The sequence below is a fragment of the Polyodon spathula genome, chromosome 16 (genome assembly GCF_017654505.1).
Source record: "Polyodon spathula isolate WHYD16114869_AA chromosome 16, ASM1765450v1, whole genome shotgun sequence".
Taxonomy (NCBI): domain Eukaryota; kingdom Metazoa; phylum Chordata; class Actinopteri; order Acipenseriformes; family Polyodontidae; genus Polyodon; species Polyodon spathula.
The window spans coordinates 38,410,241-38,434,021 of NC_054549.1; the positions used below are offsets into that span (position 1 = coordinate 38,410,241).

Below are 23,781 nucleotides of genomic sequence, written 5' to 3' on the forward strand. Positions count from 1 at the left end.
CACTCAGTAAGGGCAGGCCTGTCCGTTGAGTTTTTATGTCTTAATGCAGAAACGTTGTGCTGTAAAGGAAGGGATTCTGTACTTTCATCAGCCCTGTAGAAAGCAGAAGAGAAAGGGGATACCTTTCTGTGCTAATGTGGTGAAAGGTCTTCTACTGAAATGAGAGGTGAGGCAGGAAGCAGTGTCATTTCGTTATTTGGCGTTTTGAGGAGCGATTATTTTACCAGCTGTTTTTCCTTCGTTTTTTTTTTTTTTTATCTGGGAGAATGTGGAGGAGGGAGAGTAGTTTCCTCAGTGAAATGATGAATTGATCTTTGGCTCCCATGAAAACCCCCTAAAACTCCTGAGTTATTATTTGTTATCCACTTGGAAGTTGAGAGAAGTGTTTTTTTTTTTATATCTAGTTGATTCAAGTAATTAAAATACATCCTCCCAAATAGCAGGTTGGAGCAGGACAGTGGTACAACTTTATTTAAAAAAAACAACAAGAGAAACAAGTGTGCAAGCGAGAGAAGTAATAACGGGGGGGGGGGGGGCTGCAGTTAGTGGAAGTTCAAACTTGATTTCATACAAGGGTAATTATTGTGGTCATTTTTATCTCTTTTTAAAAAGCTTCTTATTGCCCAGCTCCACCTCCCTCCTTTTTATAATGGCGTCTGGGTGGTGTGCTGGTTTTGTTTTGGCATTTTTTTCCAGAAAAGCTCGACTTGTTTGACCTTCAAAGTAAGAACATGAATAAGAAAAAAATAATTAAATAACCCAGACAGCCTGCTGTGGGAACTGTGATTGCTACACTACCCCCCCACTGACAGGCTCCCACACCGCCTGTGCGTGCGTGCGTGCGTGCGTGCGTGCGTGCGTGCGCGCTCTCTCCGGCTTTCGTGTGGTCGTCGGTCCAGACACAAGGAAACGCAGATCCAGCATGCGTGCGTGAGTGTGTGTGTGCGTGTATGCGTGTGGTCGTCGGTCCAGACACAGGAAAACGCAGATCCAGCATGCGTGCATGAGTGTGTGTGTGCGTGTATGCGTGTGGTCGTCGGTCCAGACACAGGGAAACACAGATCCAGCATGACGTCTACACAGATTTGATTTCCCGAGCTCTCCTTGGACTCCAGGGTTGATCTGATTCACCTACACCTCTCTGATAGAACTGATAGAATCACAGCTGGATTTCATTAGAGCGTTTTACAGCACAGGGGAAGCTCCCTGGATAGCATCATCACCCTGTCCATGGTTATCCCGGGATTTCTCCATTAATAACAGGTTGCTGCTATCCAGGAGGATTGCCCAGTGCTGTAACATGCTCCAAGGAAATCCATCTGGGGCTTTTTCAGTGGGGTAAAGGTTGAATATATTAATTCCTTAGTTTCTTTTATATTTCCATCAAGATCCAATTGGTTTGAATTTGGGTCCCAGTTTCTTGAGATAAACTATTAGAAAGACTGGATGAAAGCCCGGTTTCATTAACCAATACAGATCGGAACATATTCATTAAAGTCCTGCGTAATCGTTTAAATTCAGCAGTGAAGAAAGTCAGTGAACGAACATGAATGCCAAGCATTCTCAGAAGCTTTGTTTCTTGCAGTTCTATCTGAGCGAGTACACAGGCAGGGGCTTTGTTTCGAGTGCTCTGTTAAGACTTGGTGTACCTCCCCCAGTCACACCCTCTCTACTCGGGTGTAATTTGCAGTTAATAAGCGACTTGATTATAGTCTTCGTGCTGCTTCCTGTAAACAACCATTACAATATGTAAACACAGCCTAGTTTATACTGAAGAGGAATTATAAGCTGCAGATGAGACAGGAGAAAACAAGCATCCTCTAAGCATGGGATTATAACTTGAGCGCACAAATCCACTCCTAATATTGTGTTGAAAGGAAACGCAGCGCTAATGTTGCAAAAACATGTAGAGCCCCCAGATTAGTTTTGGGGGCTGCTTTGCACTGGTTTTGTAAGGATGACGGTTCAGTTTCCCTGAAGTCAATTGAAGACGCTGAGAAATAAACGTTTCTAAATTGTAGCCCCATCCAGTGTTTATAGTTCTAGAAGAAATGACAGCTGATCCCCTGTGCATGTAATAGAGCTGCAATCGACTGACATTATTCAGAAGAGAGAAGCTAACAAATATTTTAGCAAAGCCTTCCTATAAAACTGAAAACCTGCACGGGCTGGTACAGCAATACATGCAGGAGCCTCCAACCAGGGTGTTCAATCCATCAAGCAATGTTTAACTGAGGCTTGCAAAATCAAACCCGTAATCGATGGCTGCCTCTCTAATACATTGTTCATTTATTCTGCTGTAAATTCTGTGAATTAAATGTGTTTTCCATGTAGTTTTTGACCGCACTTCACCATGCTTGTTAGGGCATTCTGCTCGAGGAATGAGAGGAAGGGCCAGTCAGTGAAAAGGCTAGCGATGCTGATAAAGATTGAAGACTCTTCTGAGTGTTCTGTGAAGCTGAATTCCCTGCAGCTGCTCGTGCTTCTCACCGATGCTGAGGGAGAGCAGCATAACACCCTGGGAGACGAGCTGATAGAAGATTGATAATAGAGGATTTACAACCTGTCCGGGACTCTGGAGGGGCAGGTGATCTCAATAGCTGAGTGATGTGTCATTGCAGGTGAGGCTGGGATAACAGACACGCAGCGCAGCGAAGGGGAAGGTATGACGTCATCCATTGGGGGGGAGGGGGTCGACCCAAGGGAATTCTCCAGGTGTCTGAGATTCCCTTCTGCTCTGAGTGACAACACAAACAACTCCACCAGTCTCTCTCGCGCTCTCTTTATTTTACCAAGAGATTTTACTCACTGTAGATTCTCTCTTTTACAAGTAAGTCCTTCTCGAGAAGATGTCTAGTAAACATAAGCATCACACATAACGTAGAAACATCGCACAGAAACATCACAGGAACAAATCACACACAAACACATCACACAGAAACACATCACACACAAATACATCACACAGAAACACATCGCACACAAACACATCACACAAAAACACATCGCACACAAACACCTCACACAGAAACACCTCACACAGAAACACATTGCACACAAACACATTGCACACAAACACATCGCACACAAACACATCACACATAAACACATCACAGAAACACATCACACAGAAACACATCGCACACAAACACATCACACACAAACACATCACACAAACACATCGCACACAAACACATCGCACACAAACACATCACACAGAAACACATCACACACAAACACATCACAGAAACACATCACACAGAAACACATTGCACACAAACACATCGCACACAAACACATCACACACAAACACATCACACAGAAACACATCACACACAAACACATCACACACAAACACATCACACACAAACACATCACACAGAAACACATCACACAGAAACACATCACACACAAACACATCACACAGAAACACATCACACACAAACACATCACAGAGAAACACATCGCACACAAACACATCGCACACAAACACATCACACACAAACACATTGCACACAAACACATCACACAGAAACACATCACACAGAAACATCACACAGAAGCAGAAACAAGGTGCTGTCCTTGTGGCTTGTGCTATTGTAGAGTATGTTGACTGTTCTTAATGTGTTACTTTACCTTGTTTTCTGTGTACAGTCTTTCTAATATGAAGCCACTGTGGATGATCTAGTCAGTGTTACACACAGCATGTCAGTGGCTGCTGCTAGAACTGAAGAGAGCTCCTGAACTCTTCAACACAGAGAGAACGTTTTTTTTTGTAAATGCAGTATTTGAGTGATTGCTAACATCATACAAAGGCAAAGGGGTGCAGTAAAACCGAAACGATGACAATGTAAATTTGCTGCTACTTCCCAAAACAAGGGGCTCACGTCCATATTGAGAAACAGCACTTGAGTGGCAATGCTCACTGAAGCGTGCCAAGTTAATGGTTTCTTCACATTATGAAAGCGCACTTAAGTGATCGCACACACTTGAGGACTGCTGCTAAGTATTGCCTTTAAAGTTTGTGGTATAGAAACAAACAGCTCTGACAGTGATTACATTTGAAGAACACTGTGCGTGTGTGTGTGTGTGTGTGTGCGTGTGTGTGTGTGTGTGTATGTGTGTGTGCGCGTGTGTGTTCTACAGGGGAGCTGGAGACAGCTGGTGTGAATGACCCCCCCGGGCCAGATTTCAGATGCAGGGTAAGTGTTTCATTTCAGTCTTTAACAATCCTCCCCACCCGCCTGTGACCTCGGTGCCGTGGGGCGGCTGGGTTTCAGGGAAGCCCTGTCATTGTGATTCTCAAAGAGACGAGTGGAAACGTGCCCCAGAGGAAAGCAGGCTGTGTGTGTCTCTGCATTCCTGAGTGGGAGAGGGACTTATACTCCATTGGACAGCCCAGAACTGAGTCTGTGTACACAGTGTGCAGTTTATATAGGTAGTTTTAATATTGTGTATGTAACCACCCAGACTGATAGACTGTTTATCATAGTCCTTGTGTTAATCATTGTCACAGTTCATGAGCTAATGGATTAACTGTGCAGTTTATGCGTTCTCATCGTGGAATGCTGCAGCTGGACATGTAGCTGTACCAGATCCTGTAGTGTGTGTATCGCAGACACCACCGCAAGCATCTCCTTCCCTGAATCAGAGCTGTGATTAAATCACAGGCTCAAATGAGGAGTGCCGTACTAAAATCGGACCCGCACACCCCTGTACAGAAAACACAGCTGAGTGTAGTTTGATTGTGTTGCTTGTTAGGAAGGAGAGTGTGCATGTTGCTGGATTGTGTTGCTTGTTGGGAAGGAGAGTGTGCATGTTGTTGGATTTTGTTGCTTGTTGGGAAGGAGAGTGTGCATGTTGTTGGATTTTGTTGCTTGTTGGGAAGGAGAGTGTGCATGTTGCTGGATTGTGTTGCTTGTTAGGAAGGAGAGTGTGCATGTTGCTGGATTGTGTTGCTTGTTAGGAAGGAGAGTGTGCATGTTGTTTGATTGTGTTGCTTGTTGGGAAGGAGAGTGTGCATGTTGTTGGATTTTGTTGCTTGTTAGGAAGGAGAGTGTGCATGTTGCTGGATTGTGTTGCTTGTTAGGAAGGAGAGTGTGCATGTTGCTGGATTGTGTTGCTTGTTAGGAAGGAGAGTGTGCATGTTGCTGGATTGTGTTGCTTGTTGGGAAGGAGAGTGTGCATGTTGTTGGATTGTGTTGCTTGTTGGGAAGGAGAGTGTGCATGTTGTTGGATTTTGTTGCTTGTTGGGAAGGAGAGTGTGCATGTTGTTGGATTTTGTTGCTTGTTGGGAAGGAGAGTGTGCATGTTGTTGGATTTTGTTGCTTGTTGGGAAGGAGAGTGTGCATGTTGTTGGATTTTGTTGCTTGTTAGGAAGGAGAGTGTGCATGTTGTTGGATTTTGTTGCTTGTTGGGAAGGAGAGTGTGCATGTTGTTGGATTTTGTTGCTTGTTGGGAAGGAGAGTGTGCATGTTGTTGGATTTTGTTGCTTGTTAGGAAGGAGAGTGTGCATGTTGTTGAATTTTGTTGCTTGTTAGGAAGGAGAGTGTGCATGTTGTTGAATTTTGTTGCTTGTTAGGAAGGAGAGTGTGCATGTTGCTGGATTTTGTTGCTTGTTAGGAAGGAGAGTGTGCATGTTGTTGAATTTTGTTGCTTGTTAGGAAGGAGAGTGTGCATGTTGCTTGATTTTGTTGCTTGTTGGGAAGGAGAGTGTGCATGTTGCTGGATTTTGTTGCTTGTTGGGAAGGAGAGTGTGCATGTTGCTGGATTTTGTTGCTTGTTGGGAAGGAGAGTGTGCATGTTGCTGTTAATATCGGTTTTGTTAGCAGTTAGTACGAAGTGTGTTGGGTGTCTCTGCTGCAGCCCTTTGCTTTCAGGTAGTCTTGCACTTCCTTGCTCCCTCTAGAGCCCTGCTCACAATACACACATTCACAAGCAATAGAGGCACAAGCAGCAGTGTTCTCAGGCGGGGAGCAATCTATGATACTCGCTGCGTCGAGAACAGCATTCATTAGAACAGAAGATTTCACTGAAGTGAAAAACGCTTGTGCGTGTCGTTGTACACAATAATGAAATATGTGCATTGGGAAGACTGCTGAAGGAATGACATCACTCAGTGTGCACCCCACCCCCACTGCCCAACCTCCCCTTGATCACATGAATTATAAGAACGCCCCCCCCCCTGTAGTAAATCTAGGCTCACAGCTCAGTGTCCCACCTCAAGATATTTGGAAGATTATTATTATTATTATTTATTATTATTATTATTATTATTATTTAATTATTTCTTTATCTTCCTGAGGAATTTGCACTCCATGGTTTAACTCTTCATGTGCTGGGTGCGGACAGTCCTGAGGCATGGTAGTGTGAACAGGAGAGAAGGTGATTGTTTTTAAAAGCTTTCTTAGCACTCCTTTAAGAACCTGAACCCTTACTAATGGCTCTGACCACCTGGTAGCTCACTGTAGCTATCAGTCAAGGTCGAATACACTAGCAATGTCTATAATCAGCGTGATAGATAGATAATTACCCACACACAATGTGCACAGTAATTATGCAGTATACCCCGTGGTTATACCATGCATTTACCAGAGTTTATCGTCCTGTGATTTTGAATTGGCTTTACAAAGCGTACCGATGCTTTAGCACGCTTTCACTGCTTTATTCCACTTCGTTAAGGGCAGGCAGTTAAAGGTGCAGCTCACTTTCCAGAGTGGGTGTGCGCAGGCTGTATGGAAACAGTGTGGATCTCGTTGTTAATTACTTCCGAGTGTTCTTTTCCAGAGGGGGGGAGTTTGTGGTTTCTGTAGATGGGGGGGAGGAGAGCAGAGACCACAGCCAGGAAGTGAGGGAGTAAACAGACTGACACGAAGGAAAGAGTTCAGGGCTTTGACTGGGATACCCTGAAAAAAGCTTTACTTGACGTCCTCCACGTGTCCTGAGGTCTGGTTTCTCATCTGTTTAATAGCCTGTTTGAAGCCCCCAGGTGAAATATCAGTTTGCTTTACTTTTCACAGGCTTAGATCATTCTAATCAATTGCGACTCTTCTTAATCATGGTTAGCAAAATGACACTGGGCTATACTATGCTTTTACCTTGCAGTGAGACTTTATAATTAAAAGAAATATATAATAAATAATAATAATAATTATGTTTGCCACGGTATATATTAACACAGGCATTTAGCAGTTCACTATTCTTTTCCCAGGCTGGATCGCTCTGTGAATTTATAATTATAGTACAGAAAAACAATAAGAAGAGACACCTGGGAGTGCAGCCTATTTATAAACGTCAAGTATCTTCTTTCAATTAGCCTCAGATTCATCACAGTAAAGCATGGCAATGTGCATGTAGTTAGCATTGCAATGTGCAAGTAGTTAGCATTGCAATGTGCATGTAGTTAGCACTGCAAAGTGCATGTAGTTAGCACTGCAATGTGCATGTGTTAGCATGCAATGTGCACGTAGTTAGCATTGCAATGTGCATGTAGTTAGCACTGCAATGTGCATGTAGTTAGCACTGCAATGTGCATGTAGTTAGCACTGCAATGTGCATGTAGTTAGCACTGCAATGTGCATGTAGTTAGCACTGCAATGTGCATGTAGTTAGCATTGCAATGTGCATGTAGTTAGCATTGCAATGTGCATGTAGTTAGCACTGCAATGTGCATGTAGTTAGCATTGCAATGTGCATGTAGTTAGCATTGCAATGTGCATGTAGTTAGCACTGCAATGTGCATGTAGTTAGCATTGCAATGTGCATGTAGTTAGCACTGCAATGTGCATGTAGTTAGCATTGCAATGTGCATGTAGTTAGCACTGCAATGTGCATGTAGTTAGCACTGCAATGTGCATGTAGTTAGCATTGCAATGTGCATGTAGTTAGCATTGCAATGTGCATGTAGTTAGCACTGCAATGTGCATGTAGTTAGCACTGCAATGTGCATGTAGTTAGCACTGCAATGTGCACGTAGTTAGCACTGCAATGTGCACGTAGTTAGCATTGCAATGTGCACGTAGTTAGCATTGCAATGTGCACGTAGTTAGCATTGCAATGTGCACGTAGTTAGCATTGCAATGTGCATGTAGTTAGCACTGCAATGTGCATGTAGTTAGCACTGCAATGTGCATGTAGTTAGCACTGCAATGTGCACGTAGTTAGCACTGCAATGTGCACGTAGTTAGCATTGCAATGTGCACGTAGTTAGCATTGCAATGTGCATGTAGTTAGCACTGCAATGTGCATGTAGTTAGCATTGCAATGTGCACGTAGTTAGCATTGCAATGTGCATGTAGTTAGCACTGCAATGTGCATGTAGTTAGCACTGCAATGTGCATGTAGTTAGCATTGCAATGTGCATGATGTTTTTAATTCCAGATGCCTTGAAAACCAAGCCTCTGTGCAACATTGCAACAAAGAATTCACACTTTGGATGCTGTCGTTTGTCTGGGCTTATGAAGTTTTAAAAAACAGGACAATGCCACGAGCAGAATGCTGTGGGCTAAACACCATGACTATCCCAATACATGGTAACAGTTCTTTTGCAAGATTTCCCCATGCCTTTTCCATGTACTATTCATTGATCATATTTTACTGTGGTTTGCCATGTTTTTAAATATGCTTTAACACACCTCTCTGGGCTTACCCATAGTAATGAGTTGAATTGAAAGGCAAGGACTGGACGTGAACCACAAAGCATACGGTTCAAAGATAAACATCTTCCCATTCAACTGAGCAGTGGAGAGGCGAGTGCGGGTCTGATACTCCTCTGTCACTAGCAGGGGATCCATGTCACTGTGCAGTGGAGAGGCGAGTGCGGGTCTGATACTCATCTGTCACTAGCAGGGGATCCATGTCACTGTGCAGTGGAGAGGCGAGTGCGGGTCTGATACTCATCTGTCACTAGCAGGGGATCCATATCACTGTGCAGTGGAGAGGCGAGTGCGGGTCTGATTGTCATCTGTCACTAGCAGGGGATCCATGTCACTGTGCAGTGGAGAGGCGAGTGCGGGTCTGATACTCATCTGTCACTAGCAGGGGATCCATGTCACTGTGCAGTGGAGAGGCGAGTGCGGGTCTGATTGTCATCTGTCACTAGCAGGGGATCCATGTCACTGTGCAGTGGAGAGGCGAGTGCGGGTCTGATTGTCATCTGTCACTAGCAGGGGATCCATGTCACTGTGCAGTGGAGAGGCGAGTGCGGGTCTGATACTCATCTGTCACTAGCAGGGGATCCATGTCACTGTGCAGTGGAGAGGCGAGTGCGGGTCTGATTGTCATCTGTCACTAGCAGGGGATCCATGTCACTGTGCAGTGGAGAGGCGAGTGCGGGTCTGATTGTCATCTGTCACTAGCAGGGGATCCATGTCACTGTGCAGTGGAGAGGCGAGTGCGGGTCTGATACTCATCTGTCACTAGCAGGGGATCCATGTCACTGTGCAGTGGCGAGGCGAGTGCGGGTCTGATACTCATCTGTCACTAGCAGGGGATCCATGTCACTGTGCAGTGGAGAGGCGAGTGCGGGTCTGATACTCATCTGTCACTAGCAGGGGATCCATGTCACTGTGCAGTGGAGAGGCGAGTGCGGGTCTGATACTCATCTGTCACTAGCAGGGGATCCATGTCACTGTGCAGTGGAGAGGCGAGTGCGGGTCTGATACTCATCTGTCACTAGCAGGGGATCCATGTCACTGTGCAGTGGAGAGGCGAGTGCGGGTCTGATTGTCATCTGTCACTAGCAGGGGATCCATGTCACTGTGCAGTGGAGAGGCGAGTGCGGGTCTGATACTCATCTGTCACTAGCAGGGGATCCATGTCACTGTGCAGTGGAGAGGCGAGTGCGGGTCTGATTGTCATCTGTCACTAGCAGGGGATCCATGTCACTGTGCAGTGGAGAGGCGAGTGCGGGTCTGATACTCATCTGTCACTAGCAGGGGATCCATGTCACTGTGCAGTGGAGAGGCGAGTGCGGGTCTGATACTCATCTGTCACTAGCAGGGGATCCATGTCACTGTGCAGTGGAGAGGCGAGTGCGGGTCTGATACTCATCTGTCACTAGCAGGGGATCCATGTCACTGTGCAGTGGAGAGGCGAGTGCGGGTCTGATACTCATCTGTCACTAGCAGGGGATCCATGTCACTGTGCAGTGGAGAGGCGAGTGCGGGTCTGATACTCATCTGTCACTAGCAGGGGATCCATGTCACTGTGCAGTGGAGAGGCGAGTGCGGGTCTGATAGTCATCTGTCACTAGCAGGGGATCCATGTGCAGTGGAGAGGCTATACTCATCTGTCAGCAGGGGATCCATGTCACTGTGCAGTGGAGAGGCGAGTGCGGGTCTGATTGTCATCTGTCACTAGCAGGGGATCCATGTCACTGTGCAGTGGAGAGGCGAGTGCGGGTCTGATACTCATCTGTCACTAGCAGGGGATCCATGTCACTGTGCAGTGGAGAGGCGAGTGCGGGTCTGATTGTCATCTGTCACTAGCAGGGGATCCATGTCACTGTGCAGTGGAGAGGCGAGTGTGGGTCTGATACTCATCTGTCTCTAGGAGGGGATCCATTTGAGTCATCCCATCCTGGAGACTCTTTTAAAGTGTAGCGCACCGTGTGGCTTCAGTAGATCTTATAGAAGCCTGTCTAACATTTTCACACAGCACTGCCTGTTGTTTCTATAGCACTAATTACTGACCCGAAATGGACATTCTGACACCAGGAGGTTTTCATGCAGGTCTATAAAGCATAGAAGTGACGAGTCTTGAGTTTTCTAATAAACGTGCACACTGCTGTGCAATTGCTCCAGCTAATTGTCACCAATAATCTGTCTCCTTACAACACTGTCACTAGTGTCTATAAATGTGCCCACAAACACACACACGCACGCATGGAAGCACGCACACACACACACACACACACACACGCGCTGGCCTCGGCGCGGGGAGAATTTGAAGTGCTCTGTTATTGGCTCGTGTCTACATTGCAGAGTTGGTTAAGTTGAATGTGCTGGAAGCTCTCTTTCCTTCTCGGCACCCAAAGCCAGGATTACTGCAGTTACATTGTTGTCAGGTGATTTTGAACAAAACAATTACCCTTTGAAACTGGCTCCCGGAGCTATTGGAAACAACACGTGTAGTTCACAGAGATGCGATCATCTTGCAGACTGTTGTTTTCTTTTTGGCACTGTACTAAAGGGAGTTGCTAGCCACCTGGACAGATACACCTCTGTGACTCTGTGTGTCTGTGACTGTGTGAGTCAGCTTCAGCTGCACTTCTGTCTGTCTCCATTTCCAATAGCAGTGTGTGTGAGTCAGATTCTTTAATTCAGAAGCATGGTGAATCACATACAGCAAGGTAAAGCATGTTTTATTGCTGTGTTTTTTACTACACTGTGTCTTCTCTCTATCCCCTAGCTCTGTGCTCCCGTGGTTTCTTCCTGGTTAGTGTACAGTTCACCGAGGCACTGAAGAACACTCTCACCATCGTATAACCAGCGTGATCTCACTTAGCCCCTCTCTTTCAATCAGCTCAGTGTGCCTCCAGTCTCATTTCTGCTCTCTGCTAACTAGCATCTTCGCAGGTGGGGCAGGCTTGACCTGCAGCTGATCTTCTCAGCAGTACAGACCCCTGCCTTTGTGCTGCTCAGATTAGAATAAAACCTACAATCAGAAATGAGATTAGACTAGGGCAGACCAGAGACCATAGCGGCAGCCCAGGGCTTTGAGAATACAGCCAGTCATCATCTGAACAGGACTGAAGAGGGAGAGGAGAGCTGTGAAAGGGAATGAGGAGAAACTGAATCTCTTGTTTTTGTGGGAAAGAAAGAGGTAGCAGAAATCTCTACATGTTATGTTGCAGCAGCCCCTTCATCCAAAGTGCAGGTTAAAGGAGTCTTTCAATAGTGTATTCATACTGGTATTGAGATAGTGTGTGTGTGTATATATGTGATGTATGTATTTCTGTACGCTCTGTACTTTAACTTTGTCGGTGCTTGTATGACCTGAGAGATTAAGAGAGGTTCTGATCTCTACCCACCCTGCAATGGAATTTCATTGCAAAAATGGTTATTTAAAGAGTAAGTAGCTTCTGATGCCATTTTAATTGCTTTTCTTTGCTTTCATGAGGAAGGCTGCTGCATGACCTGCAGTATTCCTGAAGCAGGTCTGAGTCAGGTAAGGACAGGTAGAGACAGAGAGAGAAACATGATACAAACACACAGCATGGGGGACAGAAAGAGAGACATGATACAAACACACAGCATGGGGACAGAAAGAGAGACATGATACAAACACACAGCATGGGGGACAGAAAGAGAGACATGATACAAACACACAGCATGGGGGACAGAAAGAGAGACATGATACAAACACACAGCATGGGGGACAGAAAGAGAGACATGATACAAACACACAGCATGGGGGACAGAAAGAGAGACATGATACAAACACACAGCATGGGGGACAGAAAGAGAGACATGATACAAACACACAGCATGGGGGACAGAAAGAGAGACATGATACAAACACACAGCATGGGGGACAGAAAGAGAGACATGATACAAACACACAGCATGGGGGACAGAAAGAGAGACATGATACAAACACACAGCATGGGGGACAGAAAGAGAGACATGATACAAACACACAGCATGGGGGACAGAAAGAGAGACATGATACAAACACACAGCATGGGGGACAGAAAGAGAGACATGATACAAACACACAGCATGGGGGACAGAAAGAGAGACATGATACAAACACACAGCATGGGAGATAGAAAGAGAGACATGATACAAACACACAGCATGGGGGACAGAAAGAGAGATGATACAAACACACAGCATGGGGGACAGCAAGGAGGGGGGGAATGTGAAATCACAGTCGTCACACTGGCATTGAAAGGGTGCCTCTGTGTTAGCTCTAACGTACAGGAGTGTGCAAATGCATCAGCTCAACATGTGTCATTTATGCCCTTATAAACAGACCTGCATGAAAACCTTGTGAGAATTTACATTTCCGCTCAGGAACCAGTGATATAGAAGCAATAGGGGGGTGAAAATGTTACAGCACTTTGTGCTTTAATTAAGCATCTTAAACAGCTTCTCAAAAGTTTCATCCATGTTACCATTTGTGGCTCAGTGTTCCTTTTCTCGTACTGTTTTAAATTAATTGCATGTGTGGCCTATTAAAGCCATCAATTAAATTAGACAATCACTAATTTGCCTATTTTCCAAGATTTTTTGTTCCAGTGGTTTGATTCCATATGCACCACCTACCCAAACTGCAGAAACAGGGTGTTGTAATACATGTGCACACTGCTGTATCTCTATGAACACGTGTATATTCCTCTAGTCTTCCTTGTGAAAGAGGTAAGAGAAGGGGGATGCAATGCTAGTTGCAGGTCTAGCTCAGCTGTGTGTACAGTTTAGAGTCAAATGAAGCACTAGCTCTCTGCATTAACCAGGCAACAATTACCAGTGATAGCAATGTTAGAAGAGGCTGTTGGGTTAAAGTCTGGCTTTGGGGAATCTAACAGAGACATTTTAACTGCCATGTGAAGCTGAGTACCTATTGCAAAATGTGTTATCATTTCCATTAATGGTGACGCTTCAGCATTGTGTAGAATGGACCATAATGATTGCACCCTTGTGTTAACAGGGAGATAACTGGCAGTAATGACAATGTTAGCGTTAGGGTTAGGGGATTGAAGCTGCTTTCAATGAAATGTTCTTAACCACAGATAAGCATGCTGTTAAGTGATGAGCAACATGCTGTGTTTGGTTTTTAATGGCGGTGCATTAAAATGATTATCCTTAATAAAAGCTCTCCGCGGTTTCCTGTGCTTTGAAGATCTTGCTTGTAGCATCTATTCACCCAGATTTACCTGAAGCTTTCTGTCTTGTTCGTGCCCCCCTGTGCTTTGCTAAGCTATGCGAGAGGGCGCTATGACTGTACTGTCGTTCACCTTCAATAGGCTGCAGGCTGAACAAGCAAGCGTGTGGTTAGCAGTGTAAAGGTCATCAGTAATAAACCAATAAACTGCCAAGAGAATGTACGGGGTGGAAACGGGGGTCAGAGAGAACACGGGAGAGGTCAGGGGTTGCGCAGGGCATGTTCGGGACAGGAATGTTGGGGATGGGATGCCTGCCACTCCCTGGGAAGCAGGTACATGGAAAATTAGGCAGAAAAAGAAATAATACCAAAGAAATAACCTCTGCTCCAATCACTGAAATAATTGTCTGTTTCACTTGTGAGCAAATTCAGAGCAATTCAGCCTTCAGATACGAACTGCCATCTCAGCCCATTGAAGTGAATGGAAAGGCAAGGGCTGGACGTGAACCGCAAACCGAGTGTGGGTGTCAGCTCTGCAGTGGAGAGGCGAGTGTGGGTGTCAGCTCTGCAGTGGAGAGGCGAGTGTGGGTGTCAGCTCTGCAGTGGAGAGGCGAGTGTGGGTGTCAGCTCTGCAGTGGAGAGGCGAGTGTGGGTGTCAGCTCTGCAGTGGAGAGGCGAGTGTGGGTGTCAGCTCTGCAGTGGAGAGGTGAGTGTGGGTGTCAGCTCTGCAGTGGAGAGGTGAGTGTGGGTGTCAGCTCTGCAGTGGAGAGGCGAGTGTGGGTGTCAGCTCTGCAGTGGAGAGGCGAGTGTGGGTGTCAGCTCTGCAGTGGAGAGGCGAGTGTGGGTGTCAGCTCTGCAGTGGAGAGGCGAGTGTGGGTGTCAGCTCTGCAGTGGAGAGGTGAGTGTGGGTGTCAGCTCTGCAGTGGAGAGGCGAGTGTGGGTGTCAGCTCTGCAGTGGAGAGGCGAGTGTGGGTGTCAGCTCTGCAGTGGAGAGGCGAGTGTGGGTGTCAGCTCTGCAGTGGAGAGGCGAGTGTGGGTGTCAGCTCTGCAGTGGAGAGGCGAGTGTGGGTGTCAGCTCTGCAGTGGAGAGGCGAGTGTGGGTGTCAGCTCTGCAGTGGAGAGGCGAGTGTGAGTGTGGCTCTGCAGTGGAGAGGCGAGTGTGGGTGTCAGCTCTGCAGTGGAGAGGCGAGTGTGGGTGTCAGCTCTGCAGTGGAGAGGTGAGTGTGGGTGTCAGCTCTGCAGTGGAGAGGCGAGTGTGGGTGTCAGCTCTGCAGTGGAGAGGCGAGTGTGGGTGTCAGCTCTGCAGTGGAGAGGCGAGTGTGGGTGTCAGCTCTGCAGTGGAGAGGTGAGTGTGGGTGTCAGCTCTGCAGTGGAGAGGTGAGTGTGGGTGTCAGCTCTGCAGTGGAGAGGCGAGTGTGGGTGTCAGCTCTGCAGTGGAGAGGCGAGTGTGGGTGTCAGCTCTGCAGTGGAGAGGTGGGTGTGGGTGTCAGCTCTGCAGTGGAGAGGTGGGTGTGGGTGTCAGCTCTGCAGTGGAGAGGTGAGTGTGGGTGTCAGCTCTGCAGTGGAGAGGCGAGTGTGGGTGTCAGCTCTGCAGTGGAGAGGCGAGTGTGGGTGTCAGCTCTGCAGTGGAGAGGCGAGTGTGGGTGTCAGCTCTGCAGTGGAGAGGCGAGTGTGGGTGTCAGCTCTGCAGTGGAGAGGCGAGTGTGGGTGTCAGCTCTGCAGTGGAGAGGCGAGTGTGGGTGTCAGCTCTGCAGTGGAGAGGCGAGTGTGGGTGTCAGCTCTGCAGTGGAGAGGTGAGTGTGGGTGTCTCTGCAGTGGAGAGGCGAGCTGTGGGTGTCAGCTCTGCAGTGGAGAGGCGAGTGTGGGTGTCAGCTCTGCAGTGGAGAGGCGAGTGTGGGTGTCAGCTCTGCAGTGGAGAGGCGAGTGTGGGTGTCAGCTCTGCAGTGGAGAGGCGAGTGTGGGTGTCAGCTCTGCAGTGGAGAGGCGAGTGTGGGTGTGCTCTGCAGTGGAGAGGCGAGTGTGGGTGTCAGCTCTGCAGTGGAGAGGCGAGTGTGGGTGTCAGCTCTGCAGTGGAGAGGCGAGTGTGGGTGTCAGCTCTGCAGTGGAGAGGTGAGTGTGGGTGTCAGCTCTGCAGTGGAGAGGCGAGTGTGGGTGTCAGCTCTGCAGTGGAGAGGCGAGTGTGGGTGTCAGCTCTGCAGTGGAGAGGCGAGTGTGGGTGTCAGCTCTGCAGTGGAGAGGCGAGTGTGGGTGTCAGCTCTGCAGTGGAGAGGCGAGTGTGGGTGTCAGCTCTGCAGTGGAGAGGCGAGTGTGGGTGTCAGCTCTGCAGTGGAGAGGCGAGTGTGGGTGTCAGCTCTGCAGTGGAGAGGCGAGTGTGGGTGTCAGCTCTGCAGTGGAGAGGCGAGTGTGGGTGTCAGCTCTGCAGTGGAGAGGCGAGTGTGGGTGTCAGCTCTGCAGTGGAGAGGCGAGTGTGGGTGTCAGCTCTGCAGTGGAGAGGCGAGTGTGGGTGTCAGCTCTGCAGTGGAGAGGCGAGTGTGGGTGTCAGCTCTGCAGTGGAGAGGCGAGTGTGGGTGTCAGCTCTGCAGTGGAGAGGCGAGTGTGGGTGTCAGCTCTGCAGTGGAGAGGCGAGTGTGGGTGTCAGCTCTGCAGTGGAGAGGCGAGTGTGGGTGTCAGCTCTGCAGTGGAGAGGCGAGTGTGGGTGTCAGCTCTGCAGTGGAGAGGCGAGTGTGGGTGTCAGCTCTGCAGTGGAGAGGCGGGTGGGTGTCAGCTCTGCAGTGGAGAGGCGAGTGTGGGTGTCAGCTCTGCAGTGGAGAGGTGAATGTGGGTGTCAGCTCTGCAGTGGAGAGGTTAGTGTGGGTCTCATGCTGCTGTCAGATCCATTATAAGATCCATCACAAGCTTTCATAGGAACCAACATCCGAATACTGAAACCTCACAAACACCACTGAAAAGCCACTGAAACAAAACAAACATCACAGAAACTTTACAAAGGCCACTGAACCATCACAAACACCACTGAAATCCAAACATGAAAACAGATAAAAACAGCAAGTCCACTGGGCATGCACCTGGCTCAGGTAACAACATGCCATGCAAGTCACACAGAGTCATCACTTAGTTTTCACTGCAAGTTTTAACAGTTAATTATTTCTCTAAACCTGTGCGGCCCTGACTAATGAGTGTGCCTTCTGCTTTACTGAATAACCCCCAGGGGCCAGAGAGTGATGTGAAAGCCAGCACTCCCTGCCTGTGGCTCAGAGCGGGTTCTTTTTTGTGTAGGAGTTCAAATCAGAAACACATGCTGCTCTTTTCTAAGTTTACTGTGTGTCTTGCAGGATAAGCGCGTCTCCTCTTGAGTGCTTTGGGACGGTACGAGGACAGCCTCTACAGCTGATTGGCTGCAAAGGAAACAGACTGTCCCAGGAAGATGATGTGTGGAATGAGAGCTTGTCACGAGATGTCGTTTAATGTGTCTCCATTTGTATGGTAAGATTTTGTCTCAAGGGACACAATTTGTGAGACAAATCTCCTAAAATGGAGGAGGAGCCTCCCCAGTGATTTAACCTCATTGGCAGTACTGATAAAATGCACTTTGCCTGCTTTCACTGGGGAAGTGGAAGCAGGGTCAACGGGGGGGGGGGGGGGGGGGGGGGGGCCTGTCAGCTATTTTGGGTAGAGGCGGCCCTGCCCTCCCCATTGTGTCACTGCTGCATGTAGTGCAATGTATGAGAGCTAATCGAGTTAGAAACGTGTGTATAATAAACCACTAGAGCGGCCGGAGCACCTGGTGATGGGGTGAACACCTACACAGCGCAACTAGATACTGTATCAAAAAATATCATTCACAAGCACGGAATGGTATTTGCCGGTAGGAAGCGCATTCCTGGTTGGTTAATTGAGAGTTAAACCGGACAAAAAGCAACACAATACAACACAATTCAATACAATACAATGTCCATCACCTGTCAGTCAGAGCTGCATTCTCAGCGCTGTACCTGTTTAGATGCGGACTGTTGCGCGCCGCAGCACTCGAGGGCAGAACGCGCTTCTTATTGGCTGATGCGAGGTTTAGGGTATTGGAGGCTGGGCACCAGAGAGAAAAGGCGAGTTTGCCAGTGAAGAATGAACTGCGAATCACTGAATCACTGTTCGAGTGTCCCCGCTGCCTGCAGCTAAGAGATCTGCACGGGCAGAGCTAAAGAAGCTATTAACAGAGACTGCGAAACAACACCCACCCACAGAAAAGACGAAACGCTGCGCTGGCAACGCTTGTCGGGTATCTGACTGCAGACGCCGCTTATTGTAGTTTTGGAGTGGAGATACAAGTTTGCAAGTTGTAAGACTGAGCAGAGAGGGGACTTCAAGTTTGCGTGAAACTGAGAAAGTTTCGACTACAGCAGTCCCTTGGGTTATGAGTACAGCACATCAAAGGTAAAACAAACTCATTCAGCTTGTCCGCTCACGTCTTTTTTTTGGTAGAAAAAGGAAACACAATTCAGCATTTATAGCCAAAGGGAACAGCGTGATTTGTTATTATAAACTGCATTTTAATTATTGCACGCATACTTTTCAGGGGAAGCACTGCGCATAGTTTACTTTTTAAATATGATTTGCGTAATACGACATTTAGCGCTGCTTCCCTTAAAAAATGTGCCACACTAATTTTGCGCTTTTATTTTGCGGTTTTTCCAATGGCTAGCCCATGGTATTCAGCATTTTGAATTTGCTTAACTGTACCTCCCCGTGCTTTTCAACACTCCCCTAAGCGTCCCACGCTTTCTGTGCGTTAGGACCTGTCTCTGAACCTGTGTAAGGCAGCACGCTGTGTTTGTTTTCTGTGCGTTGGGACCTGTCTCTGAACCTGTGTAAGGCAGCACGCTGTGTTTGTTTTCTGTGCGTTAGGACCTGTCTCTGAACCTGTGTAAGGCAGCACGCTGTGTTTGTTTTCTGTGCGTTGGGACCTGTCTCTGAACCTGTGTAAGGCAGCACGCTGTGTTTGTTTTCTGTGCGTTGGGACCTGTCTCTGAACCTGTGTAAGGCAGCACGCTGTGTTTGTTTTCTGTGCGTTGGGACCTGTCTCTGATCCTGTGTAAGGCCACGCTGTGTTTGTTTTCTCTGGACCTGTCTCTGACCTGTGTAAGGCAGCACGCTGTGTTTGTTTTCTGTGCGTTAGGACCTGTCTCTGAACCTGTGTAAGGCAGCACGCTGTGTTTGTTTTCTGTGCGTTGGGACCTGTCTCTGAACCTGTGTAAGGCAGCACGCTGTGTTTGTTTTCTGTGCGTTGTGTTATCGCTATGCGCAGCTGATACTGGATTCAGAAGCCACTGGATGCGTTCACGGAGATCATTCTGCGCAGATTCTGACCAATTTAGCCAATTGTATTCTAAGAATGATCTCGATGAACGCACCCATTGGCTAAATTGGTCATATTCTGCACAGAATCTGCGCAGAATGATCTCCGAGAACGCACCCATGTTGTTGTGAATGGTTAACCTGGGTGCTGAGAGATAGTTAGGGATGAAGAGCGAATCTGCACAATACACTATAGACCGTAATAGACAGGTCGTTATAATAAAGGCAGGGGCAGACAAAGGGGAAGATACTGGTATCGATATTCTAACTGTCCGGATCTGGATAGGCTCGAATGTATCCGTTTAAAAAACAAAAAGAAAACAGTCTGCTATTATTATTATTATTATTATTATTATTATTATTAAAATTTAATAAAAAACCAATTCAATAAAACGCAAAGTGTAATTTCAGACTAATCTAAAAAATCCTTTATAGGTGCGTGTGGATAGAGCTGGGGTCTTCAGAGTGAATCAATGAAACTGTACTAACTGTGAGTGACACTGCCACCCCCGGAGAATCGTGTTTGGGGAGAGACGCTACCCAAGTTTAAAACATCATTCCTAAGAAGCAGTTTGTTTGCCGCTACTTGCTTTGCTCACAGTGCTTGTTCCTGCTGGCGTTCATGATTGAAGTACATTTCAATCCTGCTCATGCCTGGGGGTTACTCAGCAGCATTTAAGGTGTGGTTAAACAGCCAGCCTGACTTGCTGCGGGGAATACAAGAGGTTTTTAATGTATTACTATCCATCGGAGTGAGAGCGTGACAGGACTGACAGAGCCTGCCTGCCTGCCTGCCTGCCTGTGTGCCTCCCTGCCTGTGTGTGTGTGCATTGCCTGCCTGCCTGTGTGCCTCCCTGCCTGTGTGTGTGTGTGCATTGCCTGCCTGCCTGCCTGTGTTTGTGTGACTGTCTGCCTGCCTGCCTGCCTGCCTGTGTGTGTGCATTGCCTGCCTGCCTGCCTCTGTGTGTGCTGTCTGCCTGCCTGCCTGTGTGTGTGCATTGCCTGCCTGCCTGCCTCTGTGTGTGTGACTGTCTGCCTGCCTGCCTGTGTGTGACTGTCTGCCTGCCTGCCTGTGTGTGTGCATTGCCTGCCTGCCTGCCTCTGTGTGTGTGACTGTCTGCCTGCCTGCCTGTGTGTGTGCGTTGCTCGAGTGCAGGCTGCAGTCTGTGTTGTTTCTGTCTCTAAGGTAGTTGCTGTTTCAGTTGCAGTATGTCTGAGTTGGCTTCACACAAGCACCAGCTTGTAGGTGGAATTACAGGGCTGCTTCGCTAATACAATGATTCACATTCCACTGCTGCCTTTGAAAACGACACGCACACCTCACTGGTGCTCTGCAAGTTGTTTGAGGGACGCACTTTAAAAATGCATGGCCTGTGTTAGATTTGAACATGATAGTCAAAGCCCAGTCACTTCAGGGTTACCCACTTATTGAATTCCTCTGAAAGCAGGGAGACCAGAGGTGAGGATGCTGGTGCTAAAGGGAATGAACGACATGCACACTGTTGAGAAGGAGGGAGATGGATTGTAGTGCATCAGGTAGCACACCATTGAAGAGAGGTGCCACTAGTGCTAGTCAGAGTTAAGAAACGCATACTCATAAAGATGCACTCCTTTAAAAGGGCAGCGGTGGAAGGCTTGGAAGACCCAAGGGGGTCGGTGCTGGTTTTGCTCGTGCCGATGAAGAGGTACGACACTCCTTTAGAAAGGGTCTACTGAAAGGCTTGCCCAGACTCGTAAGAGGAAAGAGAGTGGATTGTGAAGCAGCTTGCTCCACGCCTTGCAGTGAAATCAGTTTCTGTGTGGTTTGGAATAGCTCAGCATGACTGACAGCGGCTTTGGCAGCTGGAACCCTGCTTGGAGTATTGCACTCAGTCTGCAGGGTCATCTTTAGAAGCTGCCCGTGGAAGTGCTTGAGAAGTCTGCTTTTTTAAAGCCTGTTTCTGGAGGGTTACTCTGTTGGTAAATGTTTACCCTGATAAATCTGAACAGTAACTGTGCTGTTTTTTCCCATGCATTTCCCACAGGTGCACAATGCATTTAATGTTTAAGATCATATCTGTGCTTTGCAATACTTATCTATGCTTTACCGTGCTTTCACTGTACTTTATCACACTTCAGCATGACCTGGAGGTCAGGAGCAGGCCAGTGAGCGGCTGGAGGTCAGGGGCAGGCCAGTGAGCGGCTGGAGGTCAGGGGCACACCAGTGAGCTGCTGGAGGTCAGGGGCACACCAGTGAGCTGCTGGAGGTCAGGGGCACGCCAGTGAGCTGCTGGAGGTCAGGGGCAGGCCAGTGAGCGGCTGGAGGTCAGGGGCACGCCAGTGAGCGGCTGGAGGTCAGGGGCAGGCCAGTGAGCTGCTGGAGGTCAGGGGCAGGCCAGTGAGCTGCTGGAGGTCAGGGGCAGGCCAGTGAGCGGCTGGAGGTCAGGGGCAGGCCAGTGAGCGGCTGGAGGTCAGGGGCAGGCCAGTGAGCGGCTGGAGGTCAGGGGCAGGCCAGTGAGCGGCTGGAGGTCAGGGGCAGGCCAGTGAGCGGCTGGAGGTCAGGGGCAGGCCAGTGAGCGGCTGGAGGTCAGGGCAGGCCAGTGAGCGGCTGGAGGTCAGGGGCAGGCCAGTGAGCGGCTGGAGGTCAGGGGCAGGCCAGTGACCTTATTGAGATTGGATTCATTTAAAATATACAGCCCCTGTTTTATAGCTCATTCATTCAAACTGCTGGTACAAGAGAACAGCAGCCTGAGAGTCGTTTGGAGAATCAGACTGCATGTTGGCTGGGAACACAGAAACAACACTGTAGTCAGTATTGTATTGAAGCTGATGGGGACACTGCCCTTGTCTGGACAGACTCCTGTGTCCTAGCAGACTGGAGGTTAATGGGTTAAAAGGATTACATTCCTTTTCATTCTTCTTTAATAACCGTGGTCATTGTTAGAGACAAGCTGACTGCTGTGCTCTCAGCATAGTCACTGGAAACTTCCTTTGATTCCCTGTGCCATGAATGTGAGTGACCTGAGCCTGAGAGCTGGCTTTGCAAAGTGTGCGAGTGTCCTGGGAAACGGTGCTCAATGTTTACAGTGTCCTGGTTCTTGTGCTTATGAAGAGGCTTGCTTTGGGATGAGTCGCCCTCCTGTTTAAACCAGTGATCCAGTGCTGACCCCCAGTGTTTATCCCAGGGTGCTTGTGATTCATTCATCCCTGAGAGAGCCTCCTGGTGTAAATATTTAAGGAGGTGTTTGTGAGAGAGCACATTAAAATAAGTTGTATTTATAGAAGACTGTTCTCCTGGTCCTGGCACTGGCCACACCATGTGCTGGTGTGCTCTAACGGGGAATAACGTCCGACACGACATTTATCTGGGACGTCGTTAAAGACTATTAGGGTGGAGGGTTTCTGGTTGTGTTGAGAAGATCAACATCATGGTACACGAGCACACAGATGGACCCGGTATTGCAGGCTGCTGTAAATAAGACCCTGCAGCATTTCTGATAATCCCACCCACAAAGACCACACACTCTTCTATTGAGACTCAGAGAGAGAGAGAGAGAGAGAGAGAGAGAGAGAGAGAGAGAGAGAGAGAATGTGACCCTTTCCTCTCTCTTCTGTGGCGATTCTGGAAACCCAGCTCTAAGTGATATATTTCAGAGCACCCTCCTCTCACTCCTAGACTGTACACATCCTGCTGTGCAGCTCACAATACTGTACACATCCTGCTGTGCAGCTCACAATACTGTACACATCCTGCTGTGCAGCTCACAATACTGTACACATCCTGCTGTGCAGCTCACAATACTGTACACATCCTGCTGTGCAGCTCACAGTACTGTACACATCCTGCTGTGCAGCTCACAATACTGAACACATCCTGCTGTGCAGCTCACAATACTGAACACATCCTGCTGTGCAGCTCACAATACTGAACACATCCTGCTGTGCAGCTCACAATACTGTACACATCCTGCTGTGCAGCTCACAATACTGAACACATCCTGCTGTGCAGCTCACAATACTGAACACATCCTGCTGTGCAGCTCACAATACTGTACACATCCTGCTGTGCAGCTCACAATACTGAACACATCCTGCTGTGCAGCTCACAATACTGAACACATGGTTATAGTTTAGGGGTCAGTGCAGAGAGGTTGGTAGGGTTATAGTTTAGGGGTCAGTGCAGAGAGGTTGGTAGGGTTGTAGTTTAGGGGTCAGTGCAGAGAGGTTGGTAGGGCTTTGTCTGTGTGTCTCTGATGGAGGCTGTGTCTGTGTGTTTCTGTGTGTGTGTGTCTCTGATGGAGGCTGTGTCTGTGTGTGTTTCTGTGTGTGTGCTGTCTCTGATGGAGGCTGTGTCTGTGTGTTTGTCACAATACTGTGTGTGTGTGTTGTCTGTGTGTGTGTGTCTCTGATGGAGGCTGTGTCTGTGTGTTTCTGTGTGTGTGTGTGTCTCTGATGGAGGCTGTGTCTGTGTGTTTCTGTGTGTGTGTGTGTCTCTGATGGAGGCTGTGTCTGTGTGTTTCTGTGTGTGTGTCTGTGTGGTCCGACACAGACACACAAAGACACACAGACACACAGAGACTACCTCCGACACAGACACACAAAGACACACACACACACAGTGACTAC

At 48.1% G+C, this 23,781-nt stretch overlaps 1 protein-coding gene across 5 annotated transcripts in view; it reads left to right on the top strand.

The window, feature by feature from the left end:
• The first annotated feature begins 17,947 nt into the window (after nt 1-17,947).
• The window catches only part of LOC121328804 (collagen alpha-1(VII) chain-like), a 107,988-nt gene continuing 102,154 nt past the window's right edge, over nt 17,948-23,781 (top strand). For all 5 annotated transcript variants that reach the window (XM_041273875.1, XM_041273874.1, XM_041273878.1 and 2 more), the window contains exon 1: nt 17,948-18,255. The gene's annotated coding sequence lies outside the window, so the exon portion shown is untranslated. The remainder of the gene's footprint in view (nt 18,256-23,781) is intronic.